We start from the raw sequence: 8,504 nt of genomic DNA, 5'->3' as shown, positions 1-8,504 counted from the left end.
TGACTGTGGTGCCGGCTGTGGCATCGGTTGTGACTCCGGCTGTGGTCTCGGCTGTGGCTTGAACTGTGGCGTCGGCTGTGGCGTCGGCTGTGGCGTCGGCTGTGGCGTCGGCTGTGGCGTCGGCTGTGGCGTCGGCTGTGGCGTCGGCTGTGGCATCGGCTGTGGCATCGGCTGTGGCTTCGGCTGTGGCCATGACTGTGGCTTCGGCTGTGGCTTCGGCTGTGGCTTCGGCTGGGGTATTTGCTGTGGCTTCGGTTGTGGCTTCGGTTGTGGCTTCTGCTGTGGTGGCGGCTGTAGCTTTGGTAGCGCGGGCCAGGCTTCAGTATTGGTGTTCTCCGGCACGACCTTGTCAGAGTTAGACGCGACTCCGCCAGGCCTAGGGGGCAGAGGAGGAGGAGTTGTCGGATGTGCCGCGCTCTTCATAGAGGAATATTCGTTCTTTGAATTCCGACGGCGTCGGGAGCGTTGCTTTCTAATGACAGCAACAGCTTCCCCACGAGACGAACGGTCTCTTGCCATCTGCTTTAAGACCGCCCTTTCTTTCCTCAATTTAGGGCAGTCCTTTGAGGTAGCATCATGGGACCCAATGCAATTGGGGCATTTGAGCACTGTGGCTACACAGGAGTCTGCAGCGTGGGGCTGTGCGCAGCGCGAGCAAACTCTCGTGTTCTCGCACACAGCGCTCACGTGTCCCAGCCTCAGGCAGTTGCGGCATTGGAGTGGTCTTTGGATAAATGGACGCACGGGGTGTCGAAAGTGGCCCACCTTGACGTGTGAGGGAAGAGATTCACCTTTGAAAACCACCTTCACACAGCGGGACGTGCCGAGTCGAGACACATGAGTGATGGCGCAGCTATCGACGGCTGGCTTAATTAAAATCGGCAAGTCGGCGCTGGAGATAGAGACGTCCACGTCGCTGATGACCCCAGTAAAGGTATCACTGTCCAGAGGAATGCACGAGCGGACCTTCAGGCCTCCAAGTTCCGTAAGTTTGCTCAAAGCGATCCGTGCCGTCTCATGTACGACGTCAATAGCCAAGACATTTTTTTGTGTGTTGACTCTGACATCCGTGACTTGATTTGGCGCCACCGCTTCGAGAAACACCGAGAAAGACTGTCTGTTGAGTCGCCTCAGGTTGTCGGTAGCAAGTTCTGGTATAAATAGAATTGTACTGACCGCACTATTCCGAGTCGGTCCTGCAGTCGACGTGCTTGAAGACAGGTAAGCGCTGGTGTTTCTTCGTTTCGCCTTGCGGCTCCTCAGCAATAGGGGATAATCAAAACGCACTGTGTTCTGGGAATACTAGCCGCATCGGTCATCTTTTGTTTCGTCGAGGTAGGTGCATCTTCAGAGGCTCATTTATGGCCACAGTGCAGCTCTATAGGCCTCCAAAGTTACAACATTAATGAAATTAAGTTGTATTGAACGGTGCTACCATGAATATATGAAGCCTCAGAGGGAGTTTTGGTGTGCCATCAGTGTCCGCCCCAACGGCAGTCTCAATAGGAACATTTATTATTGCGATAGCAATTATATGGACACTCAAAAGCAGATTTCTGCCGTCGGCGTCGCCGTCGCCGTCGCCGTAGCCGTCGCCGTGAGGTTCCGTATGACGTCATTTGGAGAAGAAATCGTCGCCGCGCGCCGAACGCTGTATGTGCGAGTGAAAGGGCGCGAGGGGCGCGTCTTTCACGGGGAGTGAACGCACGGCGGAGAACAAACGCGCGTTCTGCGCCGTGCTCGCTTAAGGGCTGCAAAAGTAGGCGTCTCTGTTCTCCTTCACAATCACCATGTATGTAGAGCAAACGCGCCTTCTTTCGACGAGCGAGAGGCCGTGGGGGAGAGGGGGGGAAGGGAGGCGACGTTTAGCTGCGGCACGCAGTGCCTATTTATATCAGAGGCTCCGGCAACAGTCACCAACGCCGCATGCATTTTGAGCGAACGCGGGCAAAACGCCGATGGCGTCTTCAACAGTTCTGCGTGTTGCCGATGTTGCTGCGTGTCCAAGTTTATACAGCTGATAAAGCTAATATCATTACTCCGTATAGCTCTCTACAAGTTTGCTATCGCAATTGATGCTTCGCCTTTCAGGTGAAACTGCGACAACTTTTTCTAACCAAAACTTACGTCGAGCCTTTTTTTCCCAGAAACAAGTTTCGAACCACAGCTAAGAGACCAGAAAAAATTGCTTATTCCTCTCTAATTGTCACATTAGGCTTCTATAAGACAGCTTTCTATTGCCATAAAATGCATTATAACACATCGCTCCAGCGCACAAATAAACATGGACGAGAATAGAAAGAAAACAAGAACGCCGGCGTTCTTGTCTTTCTGGGCTAATAAAAATTACGGTCACTGACCAAGTCAAAAAAGTTGTTTTGACGTTTCGGAGCCTGTACAAGCTCCATGTTCACAATGCAGCGGACGTAGCGCTGTTGTTCAGTTAAATATGCATTATATGACGTAATGAACGGGCATAAACTTGAGGCATGTTTCCATCTGTCCTGTTAACGGTATCTGAGCGTCATCTGTATCAGCAGAGATTCCAGCAGCAGTCTCTTTGTCGGATTTTTTTCTTTAGCCATGACAGCAGCATTTTCCCAAACGATAGAGTGTTGACTCTTGTGCACATGCTCCACCAGTGCGTTGTACGCGTGGCGGTGATTTTGGACATCGCGTTTGTTCCCTTTCAGTCGTCGAATGAAGTTTCCTGTTTCGCCAATATAACAAGTTGTATCGGGAAGCGTTGCGCGTACAAACGGACAAACACAGGAAAAAAACGTGAACTGATAGAGCGCAAACTTTCAACTGGTTTTTTATTGGTGTAGAAGCCACATTATGTAGACTGCTTTGACACGTGCCCGAAAAAGGAAGGGGGGGGAGAAGGAAGGGGAGGGTTGCAAATCACGCCCACCTCAATTCAACAGTAGCTGCGCAGAAAATTATTTTCCGCTCGATACAGCTATGCACCAACTCGCCCAGCAAGAAGTTCTTCTAAATAACAGAAGTTGCAGTCTTGGCACGGGATCTTGTAGATCACCCCCGGAAACTGTTCTCTTCGAGAGAAACTCTTCGAGAGAACTCTTCGAGAGCGGTGAGGACCATCCTCGGTGGTCGGATGTCCCGATTGATACATCGCTATCTCTCTATGCGATCTTTCTTTGTGAGCACCGAGGACGGCCGCACTTCTTTGCATTACACCTACTGTGGTGTCCCCCAAGGTGACGTACTGAGCCCTACGTTGTTTAACCTTACGCTGATTGGTCTCCTTGATCACCTTCCAAACACAGTTAAATTATCAATGTACGCGGACGACATATGCGTTTGGGCGTCCGGAGTGACACGCCTACAGCTGCCGCCAGGCTCCAAAAAGCTGCTACTCAGACTACACACTACCTCCGAAATCGAGGCCTGGAGATTTCATCTGATAAATGTGCACTTGTGGCATCTATGCGTCAGCCTATGACGCACTCCAGTGTATTAATCAATGGTCAGATGATACCATTTGTACGATCATGCAAATTCTTGGGTGTCATAATTGACAGAGACGTCTCATGGAGCCCCCAGGTATGGTACATGAAAAAGCGGTTGACAGGCATCTGTCACCTTTTGAAAATCTTCGCTGGAAAGACCTGGGGAATGTCGACAGGCGCTATGCTTAGACTACATAGAGTATGTTTTCTCGGCTTCTTGCGGTACAGCTTGCCAGCATTGACTAACGCAAGTACAATAAGCCTTCGTAATATACAAAGTGTGCAGGCCCAGGCGCTCCGGATCTGTCTAGGTCTTCCTCGGAGTGCGTCAACGGCGGCAACTATTGTAATCGCCAGAGACCACCTCAACAAGACCCGCACTGCTGTTGAAGCAATAAGAATGCATGTAAGGCACCTTGCACGGTCTCCTTGTCACCATCTAGCCTCTCTACCTGCGGAGAGACCACACGCCTCGTTCTGCCGAACGGTATCCGCACATCGTGATGCTATACCATCTTGCTTCACGCCTAACGCGAGGCCTTCCACTCATCCTTGGTGCCTCATTCAGCCAACGGTCATCCTGACAGTACCTGGCGTCCGGAAAAAAAGTAGATATGCCACCCCCGGCTCTTAAACAGCTTACCTTACTTCTATTATATGAAAAGTACCGGAATTACACCCACTCATTCACCGATGGCTCTGTCTTGCAGAACGATCCCGCTGTCTAGGACAAATGCTGCACGGATGCTCCGCCTACTTGCACGCCAATGCACTTCATCAGACTGGAATAAACCACATTTTATGCACGCCCAATTATACACCTTGGATCCAACCTTAAGCCTTCGACTTCCACCAAGACTTCCCCGAAGAGACGCGACCCTTTTGTGTAGGCTATGGTTGGGCTTCGCGTTCACCAATGCCTACGCGTTCCGCATAGGGATGGTCGACAGCGCAGCATGTGGCGATAGTGGGGACGCGGAAACGATTCGTCATGTTCTTTGTCATTGCCCACAATACAGTGTGCAGAGACAATCGCTTTCCGTCGTGCTGAACCAGTTGGACGACCAGCCTTTATGGGAAGAAAGAACTCGGCAACATCGATGCGACTCAACATCGCATCAGAAGGCCGTGCAAGCGCTCCTGCGCCTCCTGAAATCGACTGGACTAAGGGAACGTCTGTGATCGGAACGCTTTTTCTGTTACCTATGCCTGTTTTTTTTTTCGTTTTCTTCCCTTTTTTCGATCTCTGTCTCTTTGGATTCTTTCCAACCCTTTTATCCCTCACCCCAGTGTAGGGTAGCAAACCGGAAACTCACTTCTGGTTAACCTCCCTGCATTTCCACTCTCGCTTGCTCTCTCTTGTCTTGTGTGCTGTTTTTCTTTTTCGTTGGCCACGCTTTATGTATACATCAAGTGTCGACACGGTGGGGCTCCACACCTCTCTGCCCTCGCGCGCCCTGAGGTACGTACACCTGCTGCATCTGTCGCTCACGTTCCGGGGCATGTACTACCTTTGTGCTTCCGGCACCTGCAAGTTGAGGCATTCACTGTCTACAGAAAGTCCAACTGGAAGCACAGCGCAGCATTATGAGTGATTCTGCAAACGCGTAACTATAGCCGTCACAACGCGGTGTCTCAATACGAGAACCGATGAACGAGAAGCGCGAATTTAAATAAACGTCAAAGTATGGAAACTAAGCCAAACAAACCACCCATGCATTTCTAGGCCGAGGAGGTATGTGCAGAAAAAGCGGTAGTAACAAGATAAACCAAGCAGCCGAGTGCGGAGGACAGGTGTACGCTGTGTAAGCGCCGGGCCGGCCGCCCCCTGGCGACCAGAAGCAGCCCGACACAGAAACGATGACGGGTTATTCTGGAGAGATCTCTACCGAGGTCTCTCCCATGTCGTTTCACCCGCATGTCTATAACACATATGCACGCGGTTCCGGTGCAACGTGATAGGGCCACATATGCAGCTTACACCTTCAGAAGAGAAAGTAGAATCACTTTTACTAGAATGGGCCAGAGATTTCTCTATGCAACAGGTTGCAACGCCCCAAACTAAGGCGTGCCCATCCTCTCTTTCAACGTCCGTAGTCTTCGCGCTGACACTCTTGACATCGGAGCTAATCACGTGGCATGCAAAGCGGACATCCTCACACTGTCGGGGACGTGAAGTGCGGAAGAGCGGCCTACTGCCGTTTTCCAGCTAATGTGTCACCTGATTCGTCAGTGCGCCAGGTGGACTGGTGTGACAGTTCAAAACAACACTGCTACGCATTTCGCACTTGGGGCCAGTGAAGTTGTCATTATCCCTCCACGCAACATCCGAGTAAACCCTCGCAGACAGTGCGGGCGAAGCATGCGAAGCGCGAATGAAGTGTGTGGACGGGGGCGTTGATCGCATTTCACATCAGTCCGCTGGCAACGTAAAAGCAAGTTAAAGATATCCTAGCCCTGCGCCGTGTTCAGTACGCGCCCGGGAAAGTAATATAAGGCTACGACAACAGTCACGACAAAGGGACGCACGCTGTAGGCCTTCACCAAAAAATCTGAACGTCGACCTACGAAATCTATTAGACCAGTGGTTATCGGCATTCATGCTAGTGGTCTTCGGTGTGCGTCTTGTCAAAGGTCACCCCAGCCAATCATGCACGTTGAATGTTTCTCTTTATGTCTAGTATTTCTCACCATTGCGCCAAGTCAACAACAACACGAAAACACTCGCGAAAATGCAAGGGACGAGATCCCTCGGGGCAACGCTTCCATTCGTGACGGAATGGAATGTCTGTGCAAACGTGTGAAATGATGCTAAGTGAACTCGCATCGGCGATTACGAACACTGAAGTTCCTGACGATGCGTGTAACGGGAAGTAAAACGGGATGTTACACATTGTCGATGTACCACTAATACATTCTACGTCACACAGTGCACAGTCACAACTTGCCACAACTTGTCACACAGTCCGGTGTCCTTTAAATAACGCAGGAGTGGCTTCATAGCGGCTCGCGCTGATGTTCATCTAGCCCAGTTTTCAATAATGTTTTTTTTTTTCGTGAGTGGGCGCTTGTCCAGTTGGTCTAGCGTGGCTGAGAGGGCTGCTCTTCACGGTTTGAAACGAGGGCACTGGCAAAAAAATGTGCCGATCGTTTCGCTGCACCCGCAGAAGTCACGAAGTTGGCTATTGGCCCAGAAAGGAGTACTCATTTGATAATACTACTCTAAGCCATAGACGTACTAGAAGGGTGCAGTCCACTCGTGGAAGGTCGGACGGAATACAGACCTGTAAATTGGGATTTAGGGTATGAAGGCGTGAACTTGTGAAATCGTATGAATTCCATTAAACCAATGTTAGGTTACGCACAAGCACGGAAAGTTCTTTTGCTCCGTCGGCTCTCGAAACAAGAGTGGCAGTGCAGTTGACGCCGTCATGGGCAGATGGGGCAGCTGCGTCCGCTTGATCATTGCCATCTATGCAATAGTTACTAGGCAACCATTGATATATCGCGTCCTTCGTCGACTACTCGATGGTGGACTTGTCTGATCTCTGCGACGAGCTGCTCATGTGATCCATGACAGAGTGCTGAGAGTGAACTCTGGAGGGCTGCCTCGGAGTCACAAAAGGTTGACCATGGATGGGGTGGTTCCTCCTGAATGAAATGAAGAGCCGTACGGAGGGCTACGAGTTCAGCAGCTGTCGTTGATGATACATGCGATGTCTTTAGTGCATCTTGACGGACCTAGCTGGAATCACCTCCACGGCAGCTTAAATTGTAAGTGGGATTGAGCCATCGATGTAAACATGTACGCGGCAACTGTGCATCTCATATAGAAGTCCAAATGTCACCTGTTTCAGGGCAAACGACGGCATGTTAGCTTTTTTCGTGATTCCTGGGATGGTGAGGCGTATTTCAGGTTTGTGCAGGCACCATAAAAGTGAGGATGGTCTTACTGTAGGTATGTAGTTCGATGTAAACGAGGTACGATTGGCAGCAATATTACGACTGAAAATTGTCTGTGGCCTTTCTGAAGCAAGATGGTAAGGAGGTAGTCGGACAACGTTATGCGCCCTGATAGCATCGGTGGCTATGTACGTTAGCGAAGATGGTGAAAAGAGGGGCCTGCGCCAGCTGGTGCAATAGCTTTATTTTTGAAGCTATAAACAGGCTAGTTGCTTTTTAAATTTACAGTGCTTAAGGTCTCGAAACTGCACAGCTGGTTATGAGGGTCTCCGTGTAGCGCAATGCTACGGAATAACTTTGGCGACGCGGAATTTTTTTAACGTGCACCCAAATCACGGTGCATGGGCATTTTTGCAATCCGCTCCCATCGGAATGCGGCCACGGGTATCGAACCCGCGACAACGTGCTCAGCAGCACAACACCATAGAGCTACTGAACAACCGCCAAGAGTGTCTGTCACGTTGCCTGTAAAAACACGACTGGAGGAGAAGGGACTGAAATTGTTTCCTCTGTAAGGTTTCTACTCAGATACCTATAAGGTCTTGCGAATTGTGCGACCGACGTTGAAAGTTGTAGCGCGTTGCATCCCGCAACTGTGTGATCTTACTTCTCTTTATTTTTTGTATCCCTTCTATCACATTTTGTTCCCTTCAACTCTTTAATCTGCACAGGGTCGCCAGCTTGTACTTGCACTGGCAGCCTCCCTGTTTCACCCTCTTTTCTTTTTACTTCTCCTATCGGTCAACTGAAACGTTCACAGAACACAAGATACTGGAACTATGAACACTACCATCATTCGCACAGAAAGCAACCAGGGCCTAGCTGCACTTTATAAAGACGACTTGGCTATGCTAGGTTACTGCCTGCTCTGTTCTGCGTGTGCGCACGTCCCTTCTTATTTCCCGCTTTTCTATAGTGTATAGTATAGCAAATCAGGTGCAACCTTGTCAACCTCCCTGCCTTCCTATTCGTCCTCTCTTACTCTGTCGTAAACCAGAGTCGGTCAAACATGTTTTTATTGATTGCTGGTGCTTCTTTTCCCTCTTTTTTTGTGTAAGGAACAGGATG

Source organism: Dermacentor silvarum, chromosome 2 (assembly GCF_013339745.2).
Source record: "Dermacentor silvarum isolate Dsil-2018 chromosome 2, BIME_Dsil_1.4, whole genome shotgun sequence".
NCBI classification, from domain to species: domain Eukaryota; kingdom Metazoa; phylum Arthropoda; class Arachnida; order Ixodida; family Ixodidae; genus Dermacentor; species Dermacentor silvarum.
This window is presented reverse-complemented; position numbering follows the sequence as displayed.